The sequence below is a fragment of the Pipistrellus kuhlii genome, unplaced genomic scaffold, assembly GCF_014108245.1.
Source record: "Pipistrellus kuhlii isolate mPipKuh1 unplaced genomic scaffold, mPipKuh1.p scaffold_m20_p_76, whole genome shotgun sequence".
NCBI classification, from domain to species: Eukaryota; Metazoa; Chordata; class Mammalia; order Chiroptera; family Vespertilionidae; genus Pipistrellus; species Pipistrellus kuhlii.
Window position 1 is genome coordinate 367,679 of NW_023425580.1, and position 20,066 is coordinate 387,744.

The window sequence follows — 20,066 nt, forward strand, 5'->3', positions numbered from 1 at the left end:
GACCATCTTGTGGTGGCCACCTTGTGTCCACATGGGGGCAGCTATTTTGATCTTGTGTGTTGGAGTGATGGTCAGTCTGCATATTCTCTTTTATTACCCTGTTTCCCCGAAAATAAGACAGTGTCTTATATTGATTTTTGCTCCCAAAGATGCGCTAGGTCTTATTTTCAGGGGATGTCTTATTTTTCCATGAAGAAGAATATGGTACATATTTATTGTTAAATGAAAATAAAGGAAATTTATTACCTGTATATGATACAGTAGTACAGCAGTTGTCAACACAAACCAGACAAACTGTGAATCCTTCAGTATCAAGAATTTACTCATTTATTCAATGACAATCATGTCATCATCTTCTGGAACATCATCATAACAATCCAATTCCTGAATTTCCTGGTGAATTTCCTGTGACTCCATTTCTTTCAGAATCAGTGGACCAAATCTCTCATGTTTAGCAATAGCACTGTCTTTAAATGAGTACTTCTTATCAAGGTAGCCTGCTCGCAGTGCATTTGCAATGCAACTGTCAGTGATTGATTTTCTCCCATGAATTCTTCACCCAAGTCACAACTTCTTGCAGTTTAGGTTTCACAAAGTTTCCATGCTGATTTCTCTCCATTCTATTTTCAATGTAGTCATTAATTTCCATGCGCAAATTGTCTTTGAATGGCTTGTCTATTGCAATATCAAGAGTCTGGAGATAGGCCGTCATTCCTGCAGGAATCATTATCTATATCTGATCTATTTTTCTTTCTTGAAGAAATGTCTTCATGTCTTTAGCACAGGGAGTGCTGGGTGCATCCCAGACTAGCAGATCTCTTTGGATCCCTCGCATAACAAGCGGCAGCATTAAATCAACCCACTTCCCTATAACTGCTTGTGTGGCCCAGGCTTTTTTAGTTTCAAGAATAAAAATGCCCAAAACACGTTCAATCTTTTCCTTCTTGCCCTTAGAAATGATTAAAGGTGGGATTTTAGTGCCATCCAGAGGAATTGCCAAAATACAGGAAACATGTGCACTTTAGTAAGCAGTGGAGGGAATGTACACTAAAGAGGCACCCCGCTATTCAATGGTTGTTTAAGATGATTGGGCCATAAACACTGCAGTTTCATCCACAGCAATCATGTTGGAAAGATTGCATTTAGAGAAGTCAGCATCATCAATAAAGGACTTGAATGCAAGTGCTCGCTTAATAACTTGAGTATCTTCCAACCTAAACAATCTTGTAGATCTTCTTAAAGACAGTTCACTTCACTGAAGGAAATTATCCAGCCAGTGTCGTGATGCTTTGAAGACTTTGGGGGTTATGTCAAACTGTGGTGCCATTGCAAGGGCAAATTCTTGAATCTGAGCCCTATTCACAACCAAAGCCTCTGCTCTCCTGTCAACAACCCATTCACAGATCAGGTCTTGCGGCTCAGAAAATAATGGTTGCCGACCTGATCCACACTTGTGTTTTTTAGCATTTCCCTTGTCCACTTGTTCAATGAGGTTACCATACTCAGCTCGCCATTTTTGGACCAATCGGATACTCAATATCTTCTCTTTGCAGAAAGCAGTAAGATTTTGTCCCCAAGAGTCTTCCATAATTTCTTTCTTGTACTCCACAGAGTAGCTTTTTCTTTTTGCGCTCATTTCTAGGGGTTAAAAAAAAGGAATTGGGGTATCAAGGTGGGGGGAGGGGGATCACTTAAAATGACACAGGGGGACCAGAGGGGGAATCAAAATGGCACAGGAGAATCAGAAGGGGGATTACCATTTTAATAACCCCTTTTGATCCTCCTGTGTCATTTTGATTGCCCCCTATGATCCTCCTGTGTCATTTTAAGTGATCCCCCTCCCCCCACCCTTTGCTACTGAACACCTTCACCAGACATCCCCCTACCCCTTTATCAGACATTTACCTCCTGGGGCCTGCCTGGGGACTGTAACTGGGCTTGCTGGGGCCTGGATCTGGGCTGGAGCAGGGTCTGCCACTGACTGAGAACCTTGAGTCATCATGAGCGCGGCCGTGAGCAGCAGATAGTGTCACCAGAGACAGACCAGCACTCACCACCTTCGCCGTGTCCCATCTGCTCTAATCCTCCCATTCTTCTACATGCATCTGCGAAAGTCTCCTCCTCTCTCCTGCCCCATGCTCACTGCTCACTCTGACCTCGGATCTGCCTCCACATAGCAGTGAAGTCAGGACTCCGAGTAAGGTCACTGGTTGCAAGACGCCAGTCGGGGAGGCCCTAGTGACCAGTTTACGGTAAATTAATTTTTATTTTGAGACGGAGCCTGGGGGGGAGGTCATTTTGGGGGGGATGCCTTATATTTCACTCAGGAGGAAACCTGCAAGTAGGTCTTATTTTCTGAGGATGTCTTATTTTCGGGGAAACACAGTAGTACAATTTGCAATTGCTAAGATTTGTAAACAGCCTAAATGGCCATCAGCACATGAGTGGATTAAAAAACTGTGGTACATCTACAAATTGGAATATTATGTTGCTGTAAAAAATAGAAGACATTCTTACCATTTGCAACAGCATGTATGGTTCTGGTGAGCATTATGCTAAGTCAAATAAACCAGTCAGTGAAAGATAAATGCCACATGATCTCACTCATTTATGGATAATAATGAACATTACAAATTGTTGAACAAAAATAAACAGAGGCAAGGTAGCATGGAACAGACTGTCAAACTGTAGTGGGAAGTTAAGGGAGGGTTAGGAGGGCAGTTAAGAGGTCAACCTAAGAACTTTTTTGCATGCATATAAGCACAACCAACAGATGCAAGACACTTGGCAGGGGAACAAGGGTAAGTGCTGAGGGGTAGATGAGGCTGGGGGGAGGTCAGTGGGGGAATAGAAGAAACATATCTACTACTATTTGTAATACCTTAAACAATAAAATTTAAAAAAAGAAATAAAGAAAATGAAAAAAAAATAGAACCAGAGACATAGAAGCATTGAACAGACTGACCAACCTATGAGGGAAAGCAGTGAGTGAGAAGTCTATTGCATAACCAATGGACACAGACAGTAGGGGAGTGAGGGCATATTCTAGAGGTTTTGGGAACAGCTGGGTAGCAGTCAATGGGGGAAAAAGCAGACTCCTGTAACACTTTAAACAAAAAAGAATTTAAATTAAAAAAAAAATTTCTTATTCCTGATTTTCAATGACTGGCTTGTTCTCTATGTTTCATTTATCTGCCTCATATGTCTCCATTTTATTTAATTTAAATTACTGTTTAGAAATGGAAAATGTAACAATATTTAAGAGAAGATGTTTTATTTATTTAATAAGAGCTTTCTGAAGAAAAGTGACTTTGTATTATATTTACACTGGCCTGTAAATATTGATTATTAATATGGCATGGTGAAGAAAATAATAATTCCCTAGTGTCTTATGAACATAAAATGCAAAATTCTGAAGTACTATTCTTTTACTAGAGGCCCGGTGCACGGATTTGTGCACACTGAAAGGAAATTAATTATAAGAAATATTTTAGAGGTCAGGGAAGGACCCAGGGAGGTTGGCTCCAGGGTATGTCTGGCCTGTCTCTTCCCTTCCCAATTGGCCAGACCCCAGGATCTGAGTGTTTGACTCCTGGTAGTCAGTGCACATCAAAGTGACTGGTTGAAGGGTCAAACAGATGGCTGCCACAGGATGGCCGGCAGGGAAGGGTAGTTATGGGTGATCAGGCCCATAGGGGAGGGCAGTTAGGGGCAACCAGGCCAGCAGGAGAGGATATTTAGAGAAAACCAGGCCTTCAGGAGAGGGCAGTTGGGGGGGACCAGGTCTTAAGGGGAGGGCCGTTGGGGGCAATCTGGCCAGCAGGGGAGGGAAGTTGGGGGCAATAAGGCCAGCAGGGGAGCAGTTAGGCATCAATCAGGCTGACAGGAGACTGGTTAGGGAGTGATTAGACTCACAGGCAGGTGAGCGGTTACAAGCCAGCAATCCCAGATTGTGAGAAGGACGTCTGACTGCTGGTTTAGGCCTGATCCCCCAAGAGGTCCCAGCTTGGAGACGGTGCAGGCAGGGATGAGGGACAACTCCCTCCCCCATTGCACAAATTTCATGCACTGGACCTCTAGTAAAACTGAAAAATCCAAAGCAGGCAAAGGTAAGGGAATTCTTAATGGCTAATACAAAAAACAATCATGGGATATTAGGGGATAAGACTTTCTTAAGAAGACAACTAGTGGGAGTAACATGGGTTCTAGCTCTAGCCCTTCAGTTACTGGAGCATTAAAGAATACAGGACAAAATATAGAAATGTATCAAAAATGATGTTAGAAGAGCCGTAATTTAAAAAATGAAACAAAAACTCACTTATCAATGTATCCTTCTTATGTAAAGATGAGATTGATTTAATAACTAGGATGCAACTTAGTCAACAGGTAGATTGCAAAATAGCTGAATGTGAGAAGGGAAAAGGACCAGTAAAGGTTTAGGAATAGGGAGTGTTAAGTCTGATGGTCAATGGGTCTAGACAATGGTTTTTCAACCGTGGCACTGTTGACTTTTGACTGGATAGTTCTTTGTTTTTGATGACATCCTAGGCAGAGGAGAATATATAATAGTATCCCTGAACTGTTCTCCACTCAATACTCTAGCACTTCCTTCCTTCCCAGTTGTGATAACCAAAAATATCTCCAGATATTTAAAATGTTCTTAGAGGGACAAAATTGCCCCAGTTGATAATCAATTGTTTATAATATGGAAAGGGCTCAGTCTGCTGTAGAGTAAAGCTTAACTATATCACTGAACAGTTTAGAGTGGGGAGCAAGGGGCAGTTTCTGACCACCAATAAAAGAGAGTGGACTGAAAATGGACTTAAAAATGATCTAGTATTTGTTCTTGCATGAATGTTCACACAAATGTTAGTAATCACAGTGATTAGTTATGTCTTAATACAACACATTATTTGTTATATAAGATATTATTCTTTACAATATCAAGGGTAGGGGTACATTTACAAAATTTTATTATTTGGGATGGTAAATCAACTTTAGTCTGTAAACACACAAGTGGTGATATAAAATAAATTAAGCTAATGTATAGGGTGCATAATATAAGGTGAGTTACTACAGGAGAAAAAATTATAATATTTTAAATTGTTCATGAGAATCTTACAAAATTATAGGGATAATTAAAATATGATTCTATACATTTTAAATACTAATATGAGATACAAATTAAAACAATTGATTAATTATAATATTAATGGCAGCACAAGTTATAAATTTAGAGTAGTTAAGATTGTAAAGAGCAGAGGACAGATTTTGGAGCCAGATGGCATGCCAGATTTATTCAAAAATGTTGAGTATAAAAATGATTTTATGAAACTACTGTTTTGAATATTACTTTAATAATGATTACTATACTGAACTAGGAGTAGGGTGGGTGAAAGTATAGGAAAAAACATGTGAGGAGGGTATTGTTGTATTGTAATGCACTAGTGAAAAGAAAAAATCTGAGCTAGCATAGTAACAATGTGCATTAAAAAGAGGTAACTAATAATATAGATAATTAGGAAGAATTGATAGGACTTGGGTCAGGAAGGACAGAAAGTGTAGAAGTTGTTTGAGACTTAATTCAGATATCTAGTTAATGATGATGCCATTAACAGAAATGGAAAACTCGGGGATTGAGAGCTGGATTGGGGGGAAAGGCTGACATCTGCATTCAAGTAGTTGAGTATGAAAGAAAGCAGGGTATTTTATGGAATTGTGTCTAGTAAAAAATTGTATGTTAATTTGAATATTGGAATAATCTACAGAATAGCTGGAGATGTATATTTGAAAATCACTCAGGCCCTTTCTAAGGGCCAGGCACTGTTCAAAGTGCTTTGTATGCATTAGCTAATTAAAAACTCTTAACCCTATAGGACAGGAAATGTATTGTCCTTCTTTTGCATATGAGGAAACTGCGACACAAGAATGTTAGGTTTTTTGTTCAAGTTCAAATTATAAGATTAGGTCTGTGAGTATACCTGAGAAGAAGGGCGAGCAGAAGAACTATAGAATACCTATCCTATAAACTGGAGACTGGATTTTTGTGTAATCTGCAAATTCTTTATATATCTTATTGATTTTTTACAGAGAGAAAGAGAGAGGGATAGAGAGTTAGAAACATCTATGAGAGAGAAACATCCATAAGCTACCTCCTGCATACCCCCTACTGGGGATGTGCCCGCTGTAGAGTCAACCACGGTACATACCCTTGACCGGAATTGAACCTGGGACCCTTGAATCTGCAGGCCAATGCTCTATCCACTGAGCCAAACCAGTTTTGGCTCTGCAAATTTTTATGTTGAAATCTTAACCCACCAATGTGGTGGTATTTAGAAGTTGCATCGCTGGGAGGAGATTATGTCTTGCAGGCAAATCCTAAATGAATGGGATCAGTGTCCTTTTAAAAGAGACCCCAAGAACTCCCTTGCCTCTTCTGTAGTGTGAGGATGAAAAGTGAAGACAGCCATCGATGAACCAGGAAGCAGGCCCTCACTAGACACTGAATCTGAGCACCTTGAAATTGTACTTCCTAGACTCCAAGTGAATTTCTACGGTACATAAGCCACCCAGTTTATGTTATTTTTTCTATAATAGCCCAAATAAACAAAGACATATATTTATATAAATTTAGGAATTGAAGATGAGCCTAAATTAGAGTTAGTAAAGGACTGGTTAAAATGGTAAGAGATATACTACAATAGTGTAGTATCATGTAGTCTGAGAGGATGTCAAGAAAGAGCTGGAAGGTAATGTAAAATGCCTTAGCAAGATTAAGATGGATTTGATTTTTAAAAGCTGTTAGATTGAACTTTTTTAGATTGGTCAACTATATAGCTTGAATTAGTGAGGTGTTAATAGTAATAGTAATAGGTCAATAGCAGTGATTAACTTAGTCATTCTGTTATGTATTATGGTTTGTAAGTAACCCAGAGAGATGTACAAAAAGTTAGATATGGAGAAACCAAGATGGTGGCATAGGTAAATGCCTAACTGCAGCCTCACACAACAATTACAAACAAATACAACTAAAATACAAAATGGAAAGTATCCAGAACTACAGGAAAGTTGACTGACTGGAAATTCTACAACTAGAAGGAAAGAGAAAACCAGAAGGAAAATCCAAGGAGCTGTAAAAGCCTAAAGTACAGAGACATGGTGCACGCTTGGGGAGAGAACAGAGCCAGAGAGGAGGGGGAGGCTGAGTGCCTGGCTGGCATTCCCTAGCAGGAAGGAGATAAAAGCTCCAGACTGTGCTGAACCCCAGTTCCAATAGCACTGAACTCCAGTTCTTGGCAAAACCCTGGGGACCCAGGCTCATACAAAGGGAGTCTGGGCTGTAAGGTGAAACTCAGGGGAGTGGTGAAAGGTTGTCCCGGAGGCGCTCACATCGGGCCCAGAGGATAGACTGTTGACTCTGCTGATAGATTGCCCTAGGGGGAAGGAGACAAAAAGCTCTGGACTATGTGGAGCCCCAGTTCTGATTGCAGAGAACCCAAGTTCTAGGCCAGACCCTGGGGACCCAGGCTCATACTAAGTGAGTCTGAGCTATAAGGTGGAAACTCGGGGGAGCAGCAAAAGGAAGTCCCAGAGGCACACACTTTGCACTCAGAGGAGGGACTGTTGACTGTGCCACTGGATTGCACTAGCAAAAAGGAGACAAAAGTTCCAGACTGATCTGAATCCCACTTCCAACTGCACTGAAACCCAGTTCTGGACACATTGGGGGAGAGCCTAGACTGTTTGGTAGCGGGTGAACCTCCAGAGCACCTTTCTCTCAAAGGTGCTTGCAGCGAGTACCAATGGACACTGAGGAACACTGAGACTCAGAAACCATATAGGGCGGGGCTAACGGGAAGCCAAGGCTGTAGGCTCTATCCTTAAACTCCGCCCCGTCCAAGCTGAGCACAGAGGGTTTTGAAATTTTCCAAGTCTAGTTGATTAAGGCTGTCTCCTGGCATAGACACAGCTGATCCTCACAACCAATTGGCCTGGAGGTCAGTTCCTCCCAGTGATACCAATAACAATCAAGACTTAACTACAACAAGGCTGTATACACAGTCCACAAAAAGGGGCACCAAGAGTGTCCACCTCAGGTAACTGGGAGGCTGACCCACTGAACCATATATGACACCTTAGCACACAAAGCCACCCTACCAACTCAGGGAAGCAGCAAAAATGTCAAGGCAAGGAAACAGATCAAAAATGAAAGAAATGGACGACACAAAGCGACTGGATATAGAGTTCAAAACCACGGTTATAAGGTTTTTCAAGAATTTCCTAGAAAAGGCCGGGACCGGTTTGGCTCAATGGATAGAGCATCGGCTTGGGGACTGAAGGGTCACGGGTTCAATTCCGGTCAAGGGCATGTACCTTGGTTGCGGCCAGATCCCCAGTAGGGGGTGTGCAAGAGGCAGCTGATCGATGACTCTCTCTCATCGATGTTTCTAACTCTCTATCTCTCTCCCTTTCTCTCTGTACAAAATCAATAAAATATATTTAAAAAAAAGAATTTCCTAGAAAAGGCCTATAAAATAAACAAGACCTATGAGTATATGAAAAGGGATCAACTAGGAATAAAGAATACATTGTCTGAAATAAAAAGAAAATATTATATAGAGTCCTAAAAACAGAATGGAAGATCACAAGAATCAAGTCAAAGATTTGGAACATAAAGAGCGAGAGAACACACCTCCGCAGAAGCAAGAAGACAAGAGAATCCAGAAAGTTGAAGATAATGTAAGAAACCTCTGGGACAACTTTAAGCAAACCAACATCAGAATTATGGGGGTCGCAGGAGAAGAGAAAGAGCAAGATACCAAAAACATACTGGAATAAATAGTGACAGAAAACTTCCCCCACCTGGTGAAAGAATTAGATTTATAAGTCCAGGAAGTGCGCAGAACCCCAAACAAAAGGTATCCAAAGAGGAACACCAAGACACATCATAATTAAAATTCCAAGAGCAAAAGACAAAGAGAGAATATTAAAAGCAGCAAGAGAAAAGCAGGCAGTTACCTATAAAGGAGCACCCATAGGATTGTCAGATGATTTCTCAACAGAAACCATGCAGGCCAGACAAGAATGACAAGAAATATTCAAGGTGATGAATAGCAAGAACCTACAGCCAAAAATGCTCTACCCAGCAAAGCTATCACTCAGAATCAAAGGCCAGATAAAAGGCTTCATAAATTAAAAAAAGCTAAAGGAGTTAATCACCACCAAACCAGAATTATATGAATTGCTGAAGGGGGTTCTTTTGGAAGAGGAAGAAAATAAAGATAAAAATTATGAATAACAAATACATAACTATGAACAAGTGAATCTAAAAACCAAGGTAATTAAAAAATCTGATGAACAATATTAACTGGAGAATATAATAGAATCAGGGGTATAGAGGGGGAATGAACTGTTGATTCTTGGGGAAAAGGGGAGTGGGGGGTGCGGGAAGAGACTGAACAAAAACTATGCACCTATGGATGAGGGCAATGAGGGGTGGAGAAAGGCTAGAGAGTGGCGTGGGAACCTGGTGGAGGGGAGCAATGGAGGGGGAAAAATGAGGAACATTTGTAATAATATGAACAATAAAGATTTATTTTTTAAAAAATTTAAATATGCGTACACAAATATAAAGTGCAAATGTATTAGCTAATATATGAAAATATTAATATTTTGAATAGCAAAAAAAGATAGAAAAGGAATATAGGGTTGGGGCAGTTAGAATATTTTTAAATCTCATATAGTATAGCATTTTAAGATTCCAAATTTGTCATATTTTCAAGTGATCTTAATGATACTTGCATTTGCGTAGCAATCATTTTCCTTTAACAGCCCTTTCATATGAATTACAGAAAATTATCAGGAGTCAAACACTGATCCCAAGATGTTCCTTTTATGGTTAAAAAGCTACATTATAAACTGAAAGTCTTTTCTACATATAAAAAAGCTGTATTCTTTGCTTGCCTTCCAATATTTGACAGATTCAATATATATTGTGCTTATTTATCCCTAGCTTTAGAGTGGATTAATAAATAGAAGAAGCTAAGAAGCTAGAAATGGCTTCTTGAATAGGAATAAAAATAAGGGCTTCTAGAATTTATTATGGAATAAACTAGATTCTTCCAATACCAAAAAAATTTCCTGGCAATTGCAGTTTCCACTAAAGTAGTAATTCATTAACTTGAATGCAAAAAGCCTGAAGGAATTGTGCAGAGTTTAAAGATAATGAATTTATTTTTTGCAAATTGTTTATTCACTGTGAAAGAGGGAAGTATGCTTAAATCATTGTTAAGAAAGGAAGAAAGAAGAAAGAGGGGGTGGGGGAGAAGGGAGAGGAGTGGGGGGGAGAGGGAAAGGGCGGGAGGGAGAGTGGGAGGGATTAAAAAGAAAAGACAGATCTCCAGACATGTTTGTTTAAGATGATTTCCTCTAGGTAACATGGTAAGTCATTAACAATATCTTGGAGAAGTATTTTTAACAAGTGCTTCTCAAACTTTAATGTGCATATAAATCATCTGGGGTGGGGATCTTGTTACTAGTAAAAATGCAGATGGTGATTCCAAGAGTCTGGGGTAAAGCCTGAAATATACATTTCTAACAATGTCTCAGGTGATACCTATGTTGTTGGTCTATAGGCCATACTTAGTAAGGAATTAAATTCACTGGTCTTCAATTTCTTTAGTTACATAAATCTATGGCCTCTTTTAACCATAAAATGTTGTTATTCCACCTGTTCTTGAATTAATACATGTTATGTTGTTTTTGGATTTTTGTTGTCTTGGGGTAAGAAAGCATTCATTTCAAAACCTAACCTCCTTTTGTCCTTTGTTTAATTAAGTACTGTGATCACTTAAATAAAGGATTGTTTCCCCTCTCTAGTCAGAGGGAAAGAAACCTATAAGAAAGTGACTTTGAGATAAAGCATTTAGCTCTTTGCTCTAAGAAAGTTGGCAAATAAAGCACATTTGGATATTGATTTTTCAAGGCTACTTGGTATCAATATGATTTGGACAGGATAAAAGTCAAAATTGGAGGCGGTTGCTTTCCAAACTTGATTACTCAAAGGTTAATAGGATTCTTCACAGTGAGCTCATAAGTCTATGTCAGATTATACACTTCTATTCAATCTAGCTCCAGACATGTTATACCAAATATTGATTAGTTTTCAGTATTCACTACTAAGAATTTTCTATGTAATTACCCCTCTCACTGATAACAGGATATTGATGGTACACACTCAGTGTTCACTCACTTATTTTTTTCTACAATAAGCCTTTTACCTGTCAGTTCTGACTTTGAACTTTGGGAGCATGTTGTCATCCCTCTATTACACCTGAATCTCATTTTTTGAGTTAAATTACCCCTTTGATTCTTAAGAAAACTAGAGAGGTACAGTTTTTGCCTTAACTTGGTGAATATGCTAGATATACTCAAATGTATTTTACTATTCATTAAGATTTTTAGTGGGTAAACAGATAATTCATGTACAGGCATTACCTGCATAATTTGGTAATCCTAAACTTTTGCTTAGGATTACACTCACTGTAAACCAAATTCTATTTTTAAATGTGTTTTCACAGCTTCTGTCAAAACAATGGGTAAAATATACATGTTGATAAGGAAAGGTTCTGGCTAATTTTTTAAATTTTATTTTATTGTTTAAAGTATTACAAATAGTAGTACATACATCTCCTTTTCTTTCCCCATTGACCTTCTCTTGGCCTCCCCTACCCCCTGAAACATGCCCTCACCCCACCTCCCCAGTGTCTTGTGTCCATTGGTTATGTTATATGCATGCATACAAGTCCTTTGGTTGATCTCTTACCTCCCCACTCCAACATTCCCCAGCCTTCCTGGTGTAATTTGACAATCTGCTTGATGCTTCTCTGTATCTATCTTTTTATTCATCAGTTTATAATGTTCTTTATTATCCATAAATGAGTAAGATCACATAGTATTTTTCTTTCACTGACTGACTTATTTCACTTAGCATAATACTCTCCAGTTCTATTCTTGCTGCTGCAAATGGTAAGAATTCCTTCTTTTTTAAAGCATCATAGTATTCCAATTTGTAGATGTATCATAGTTTTGTAATCCACTCATATGCTGATGGGCATTTAGGCTGTTTATAAATCTTGGCAATTGCAAATTGCACTACTATGAACATAGGGGTGCATATATCCTTTCTGATTGCTGTTTCAGTTTTCTTGGGATATATTCCTAGAAGTGGTATTACTGGGTCAAATGGCAGTTACATTTTTAATTTTTTGAGGAAACACCATACTGTTTTCCACAATGGCTGCACCAGTCTGCATTCTGACCAGCAGGGAAGGAGGGTTCATTTTTCTCTGCATCTCTTCAGCACTTGTCATTTGTTGATTTATTGATGATAGCCATTCTGACTGGTGTGAGGTGGTACCTCATTGCTGTTTTGATTTGCATCTCTCTGATGATTAGTGACTTTGAGCTTGTATTCGGGTGTCCTTGTTTTCTTATTTACTCAGCTAACCTATGTCTTCTGATTGGGGCATTGAATTCATTTACATTTAAAGTTTTACTGATAGGTACTTGTTTGTCACCATTTTTATTCTTTATGCCTCTGTTCCTTCTTCACTTCCTATATCTTCTTTTTATAGCAGACACTTTAGCATTTCTTGCATTGTTGGTTTGGTGGTAATAAACTCCTTTAGTTCTTTTTTGTCTGTGAAGCTCCTGATTTCACCCTCAATTTTTATTGATAGCCTTGGTGAGTATAGTGTTCTTGGATTCAGACCCTTCCTTTGTATGACTTTGGATATTTCATTCCATTCCCTTCTGGCCTGATGTGTTTCTGTTTAGAAATCAGTTGCTAGTATGATGGGGGATCCTTTGTAGGTAACTTTCTGTTTCTCTCTGGCTGCTTTTAAGATTCTTACTTTGTCATTGGTGTTTGCCAATTTAATTATAATGTGCCTTGGCATTAGTCTTTTTTTTTTTTTTTTTTTTTTTTTTAAGGTTTCCTATTTTATTTTATTTATTTATTTTTTTTTTTAATCAATCTTTATTGTTCATATTATTACACAGGTTCCTCGTTTCTTCCCCCCTCCACCAGGTTCCCACCCCACCCTCTGCCCCCTCATCCTCATCCATTGGTGCACAGTTTATGTTCAGTCTCTTCCTCCCTCCCTTTCCCCGATAGTAAATCCCTTTTCAGATAGCAAATCTGTTACTTAGCATTTTCTCATATCAATAATACCTCCACATGCCCAATGATACACTTCACACAAAAGACATTTCCTAATAGGACAACCAGCCTCATCCAGGCCCCACCCAAGGCACTCACAGATCAACACCCCAGGACTATACTAACTCAACACATCCAGATCTAAGCCTTCATCACTTGATTCAGCAGACCCTCAAGTTCCCGCAAAAGTTTCCAGCCATGTCTGAGAGGCAGCCGTGGGGCAGGGACAGGTGAGGAGCGAGCTGTTTTGGGCCAGGCTGCTCCGGGCCTGGCCTCTGTTGCTCTGGTTTGTTCCACAACCAGCTGCTCCGTGTCTGGTCACTGCCGCTCCTGACCCAGTTGCTCTGGACTTGGCTGTTGCTGCTACAGGCCTGGCCACACCCGACTCGGCTGCTCTGGGCCCAATTGCTCCGGGCCCGGCCGCTCCGGGCCTGGCTGCTCCCAGCCTGACAGCCGCTTCTCCGGGCCTGGCCGCACCGGACCCGGCTGCTCCGGGCCTGGCCGCTCCCAGCCTGGCAGCCGCTGCTCCAAGCCTGGCCACTCCCAGTCTGGCAGCCACTGCTCTGGGCCTGGCCACACCAGACCCGGCTGTTCCAGGCCTGGCCACTCCCAGCCTGGCAGTTGCTGCTCTGGGTCTGGTCACTGCCACTCCCCACCTAGTTGTTCTGGACTTGGCTGTTGCTGCTACAGACCTGGCCACACCCGACCCAGCTGCTCTGGGCCCGGTTGCTCCGGGCCCGGCCACTCCAGGCCTGGCTGCTCCCAGCCTGTCAGCTGCTGCTCCTGGCCTGGCCGCACCAGACCCGGCTGCTCTGGGCCTGGCCGCTCCCAGCCTGGCAGCCTCTGCTCCGGGCCTGGCCGCACCAGACCCGGCTGTTCTGGGCCTGGCCGCTCCCAGCATGGCAGTCGCTGCTCCGGGTCTGTTCACTGCCGCTCCTGACCTAGTTGCTCTGGACCTGACTGTTGTTGCTACAGGCCTGGCCACACCTGACCCAGCTGCTCTGGGCCCGGTTGCTCCGGGCCCGGCCACTCCGGTCCTGGCTGCTCCCAGCCTGTCAGCTGCTGCTCCTGGCCTGGCCGCACCAGACCCGGCTGCTCCGGGCCTGGCCGCTCCCAGCCTGGCAGCCGCTGCTCTGGGCCTGGCCGCACCAGACCCGGCTGCTCCGGGCCTGGCCGCTCCCAGCCTGGCAGTTGCTGCTCCGGGTCTGGTCACTGCCACTCCCGACCTAGTTGCTCTGGACTTGGCTGTTGCTGCTACAGACCTGGCCACACCCGACCCGGCTGCTCTGGGCCCGGTTGCTCCGGGCCCGGCCACTCCGGGCCTGGCTGCTCCCAGCCTGTCAGCCGCTGCTCCTGGCCTGGCCGCACCAGACCCGGCTGCTCCGGGCCTGGCCGCTCCCAGCCTGGCAGCCGCTGCTCCGAGCCTGGCCACTCCCAGCCTGGCAGACACTGCTCCGGGCCTGGCCGCACCAAACCCGGCTGCTCCGGGCCTGGCCGCTCCCAGCCTGGCAGTCGCTGCTCCGGGTCTGGTCACTGCCACTCCCCACCTAGTTGCTCTGGACTTGGCTGTTACTGCTACAGGCCTGGCCACACCCGACCCGGCTGCTCTGGGCCCGGTTGCTCCGGGCCCGGCCGTTCCGGGCCTGGCTGCTCCCAGCCTGTCAGCCGCTGCTCCGAGCCTGGCCACTCCCAGCCTGGCAGCCACTGCTCCGGGCCTGGCTGCACCAGACCCGGCTGCTCCGGGCCTGGCTGCTCCCAGCCTGGCAGTTGCTGCTCCGGGTCTGGTCACTGCCACTCCCGACCTAGTTGCTCTGGACTTGGCTGTTGCTGCTACAGACCTGGCCACACCCGACCCGGCTGCTCTGGGCCCGGTTGCTCCGGGCCCGGCCACTCCGGGCCTGGCTGCTCCCAGCCTGTCAGCTGCTGCTCCTGGCCTGGCCGCACCAGACCCGGCTGCTCCGGGCCTGGCCGCTCCCAGCCTGGCAGCCGCTGCTCCGAGCCTGGCCACTCCCAGCCTGGCAGACACTGCTCCGGGCCTGGCCGCACCAGACCCGGCTGCTCCGGGCCTGGCCGCTCCCAGCCTGGCAGTCGCTGCTCCGGGTCTGGTCACTGCCACTCCCCACCTAGTTGCTCTGGACTTGGCTGTTACTGCTACAGGCCTGGCCACACCCGACCCGGCTGCTCCGGGCCTGGCCGCTCCCAGCCTGGCAGCCGCTGCTCCGAGCCTGGCCACTCCCAGCCTGGCAGACACTGCTCCGGGCCTGGCCGCACCAGACCCGGCTGCTCCGGGCCTGGCCGCTCCCAGCCTGGCAGTCGCTGCTCCGGGTCTGGTCACTGCCACTCCCCACCTAGTTGCTCTGGACTTGGCTGTTACTGCTACAGGCCTGGCCACACCCGACCCGGCTGCTCTGGGCCCGGTTGCTCCGGGCCCGGCCACTCCGGGCCTGGATGCTCCCAGCCTGTCAGCCGCTGCTCCGGGCCTGGCCGCACCAGGCCCGGTTGCTCCGGGCCTGGCCGCTCCCAGCCTGGCAGCCACTGCTCCGGGCCTGGCCGCACCAGACCCGGCTGCTCTGGACCCAGTTGCCCCAGGCCCGGCTGCTCCGAGCCTGGCCGCACCTGGGCTGGATGCTTTGGGCTTGGCTTCTGCTGTTCTGGGCCTGGCTGCTCCCAACCCGGCTGCTCTGGGCCCGGCTTCTTCGGGCCCGGCCACTCCGGGTCTGGGTGTTCCTGGACTGGCCACCCTGGGCTTGGCCGCCTCTGCCTCAAGCCTGGCTGCCCCTGCCCCAGGTCTGGCTGCTCCAGTGCTGGCCGTTGATGCTCTGGTTCTGGCTGCTGCTGCTCTGGGGCCTGGCCACTGCTGCTCTGGGCCCGGCTGCCACTGCCTTGTGCCTGGCCACTCTAGGCCTGGTCGCCGCTGTTCCAACATTCTGTCCCTTTTTCTTTCTTTCTTACTTTCTTTTTTTAAAAAAACGCATTTATGTTGCAATGTTGGCTGGTGAGTTGAGTTCTGACTTAGTCTTTGATTTTTCAAGATATACTTTGCATTCTTTCTTAAGTAATTTTACTATCATTTGCTCTCACTTGATTTCTTCACATTGAGAACTTCTATTGTTTCTTCCTTCCCGTCCTGGAATCTCAGCAGGTTGGCCTGTGGCACCCCTTTGTTCTCCGCGGGCTCCTGCGCTGCTTCAGCCTGTCGCTGGGGTTGGCGCCGCCCAGGAAGCATCCCCGGTCCTTGGCTCTGTTGCCTGTGCTCAGCGGTCGAAGGCTCAGGGGCACCCCCCCGCCTGGAGGCCCCGGCGCCCGGCTCCTTGCTGGCACCCGGCTGGCAGGTGTCCAGCGGGGGCTCCTGCTCCTCGTCACGATCCTCCAGTCTGGAGCTTTCTTTCTCTCTCCCGCTAGGGGAGTCCAGGATCAGAGTCAACAGACTGTCCTCTGCGCGCAGTGTGCGCGACTCCGGGGGCTCGGCCTTTCGCTGCGCTCCCAGGACTCCACCTCACAGCCCCGTCTCCCCCTGCCCAGCCTGGGTCCCCAGGGACTGGCCCAGACCGGGAGTTCGGGGCGGTCCGGTCTGAGGCTCAGCGCCGCCGGAGGCTTTGTTTCTTCTGGCTAGGGTAATCCAGCATCAGAGTCAACATTCAGTCCTCTGCGCACAAAGCGCGCGACTCCGGGGGACCCCGCCTTTCGCGCCGTCCCCGGGATTTTGCCTCACAGCCCCATCTCCCGGTGCCCGGGCCTGGGTCCCCAGGGACTGGCCCAGACCGGGAGTTCGGGGCGCTCCGTTCTGAGGCTCAGCGCCGCCGGAGGCTTTGTTCCTTCCGGCTAGGGTAATCCAGCATCAGAGTCTACATTCAGTCCTCTGCGCACAAAGCGCGCGACTCCGGGGGCCCCCGCCTTTCGTTTTTCCCCTGGGATTCAGCCTCCCAGCCCCGTCTCCCCCTGCCGGAGCCTGGGTCCCCAGAATCTGGCCCATAATGGGGCTCAGCGCTGCCAGTTCGGGGGTTCAGCCCAGGCTGGGGGTTTCATTTCCTTCCTGCTAGGGAATGCCAGGCAGCACCCAGCCCTCTCCTCCTCTCCGGCTGCGACCTCTCGGTGCGCGCGAACGTGCGAGCGCGCAGCATGTCTCCGTACCTTAGGCTCTTTTTTCAGCTCCTCTGACTTTCCCTCTGGCTTTCTCCCACCTTCCTATTGTAGAGTTTTCAGTCAGTCGACCACCTGTAGGTCTGGGCAATGTCCACTCTACATTTTAGTTGTATTCCATTGAAATTGTTGTGAGCTGCTGCGGTTAGGTGTCTACCCGAGCAGCCATCTTGGATCCTCTCCCCAGGTTTCCTATTTTCGGCATTAGTCTTTTGAGGTTTATTTTGTTTGTGACTTTGTGAGCTTCTTGGATTTGTGTGTGTGTGTGTGTTTTCTTTTTTCTATCCTATATCAGGGAAGCTTTCTGTTATTATTTCTTCAAACAGATTTTCTATTCCTGCTCAGTTTCCTCTTCTTCTGGCACCCCTATTATGTGAATGTTGTTTCATTTTGTGTTGTCCCAAAGTTCCCTTAGGCTCTCTTGTATTTTTATTTTATTTATTTTTTTCCTAGATGCTCCTCTGCTTGGGTATTTTTCCTACCTTGTATTCTATATCACTGGTGTGGTCCTCTGCTTTATCTAGTCTACTGTTGATGCTTTCTATTGAGTTCTTTATAGCAACAATATCATTTTTAATTTTTTTTTGGTTCTTCATTTCCTCTTGGTTCTTACACATATTGTTGAATTTGTCTTCCATTCTTTTCATTGACCTGAATTCTGGTCATTTATCTGAATTCTTTCTCTGACAAAGTGCTTCCCTCCATTTTGTTTATTTCCTTTTCTGGTGATGCCTGCTTTTCTTTCATATGTGGGTGTTTCTTTGTCTCCCCATTCTCTCTCTTCTCCAAATCTCTTGTTGTAAATATATAAAAGTTACTTTTAACAGGTAACAGTCCTCTATTTGGTCAGGGATGTGATTGTTCTAATCATGCAGTTATGGCCTCTCCCAGACTCAATTAGTCTCCCTCCACAATTTTTCTGCTGTTGGTTGACAGATAAGAGCAAAGCAAAGACAATAAATAAGGTACAGAAGAACACTCTAAATTTTATTTACATTCTCAATATCTGACTCTGTTGGTTAGCTGTGGACCATGAAATGCATAATCTGTATATGAAATTTCCAAGATATTTTTGTAATTCTTATAATTGATAATTCTCTGTTACACCCTTGAAATAAAAATTGAATTCGTTCCAGAATATGTTTGTTTATTGATATAGGTCTTTTTTCAAATATATGTGGCAGTTGTAACTCTGTAGTATCACATATAGCTACAAAACAACACATGCCTTGTAGGAATTCATCCCTAAAAATAATTCTGTATGTGTGCGTGTGTATGATAGAGAAAGAGAAGAGGGGAGAAAGATGTGGAAAAGGGAGATACAACCAGACTAATTTGGGTATATTCTGACAGTAAAGAATGAAAGAAATTATATATTTTAAATAGTTTCATTTTTCTTATAATCATTTTTTCTTTAATGATTGGGGCAAGCAGCAATCCTAAAAGAAAGAAGGTGGGAATAGGACAAGGAAGAGGGTGTTAAAAAGAAAAAAGAAGGACAAGGACAGGAATTAAAGACCTTTCCAGAGGCCCAATAGTGCATTGTAAGTCACGCCTAGCTTGTGGGAATTCTTGCTTTATGTGTTTCTCCTGAGGATATTATATATTGACAGGAGAGAGATTTCACGAAATAAATATCCGCCCCTTCTATTAAATGGCTTGGTCACTGTAAAAAATGTGAATTGTATTACTATTCAGTAGTTCAAAACTACTGCTATCACATCCTTGCAAATAATGGCTATAGAAATCTTGAAATAACAAGCATAGTTTGCCTGCTTATGTTAAAACATTGGTGCCATTTTCCTGCTTTAATCAAATGGCTGCAGGCTACTTCATCAGTAGCTTTATCATGTTTACATTTTTATATTACCACGTCTAAATTACCTGAAAGCACCCATTTTTTTCCAGTGATTTTCTAGTTATTGTTGATTTTGTTCATATTTGCTCTACCTGATTATACTGGATTACATTCCTAGATAGCTGGAATATATTAGACAACAGACTGCTCAAACAAAACTGTTCCTTTGAAAAATTGCCACGAGTTACTGGAAGATCTTTAAGGCCCCTTTCAGATAAAAAAATACTAGGATTTCACAGCTAATATGCCCTTCTTTTTAAATTCTTCATCAAGATGAGTGCTTTCTGGAATCAGATTAACAAATTTTTTTTCAAAGTCACCATTTATTTTTATTTTCTTTAAAGTGGACTTTGTCATACTTTTTTAACATAAATTTTTATTGTTCATATTATTACAAATGTTCCTTCCCTCCCCCCCTCCATTGCTCTCCTCCACCAGGTTCCCACCCCACCCTCTGCCCTTTCCCCACCCCCCATTGTCCTCATCCATAGATGCACAGTTTATGTTAAGTCTCTTCCCACATCCCCCTCTCCCCTTTTCCCCAAGAATCGTCAGTTCACTCCCCTTCCATACCTCTGATTCTATTATATTCACCAGTTAATATTGTTCATCAGAGTTATTTTTAAATTTCCTTGGTTTTTAGATTCACTTGTTGATAGTTAAGTATTTGTTGTTCATAATTTTTATCTTTATTTATGTTCCCTTCCAAAAGAACCCCCTTCAGCAATTCATATAATTCTGGTTTAGTGGTGGTGAACTCCTTTAGCTTTTTTTTATTAGTGAAGTTCTTTATCTGGCCTTTGATTCTGAGTGATAGTTTTGCTGGGTAGATTATCTTTGGCTGTA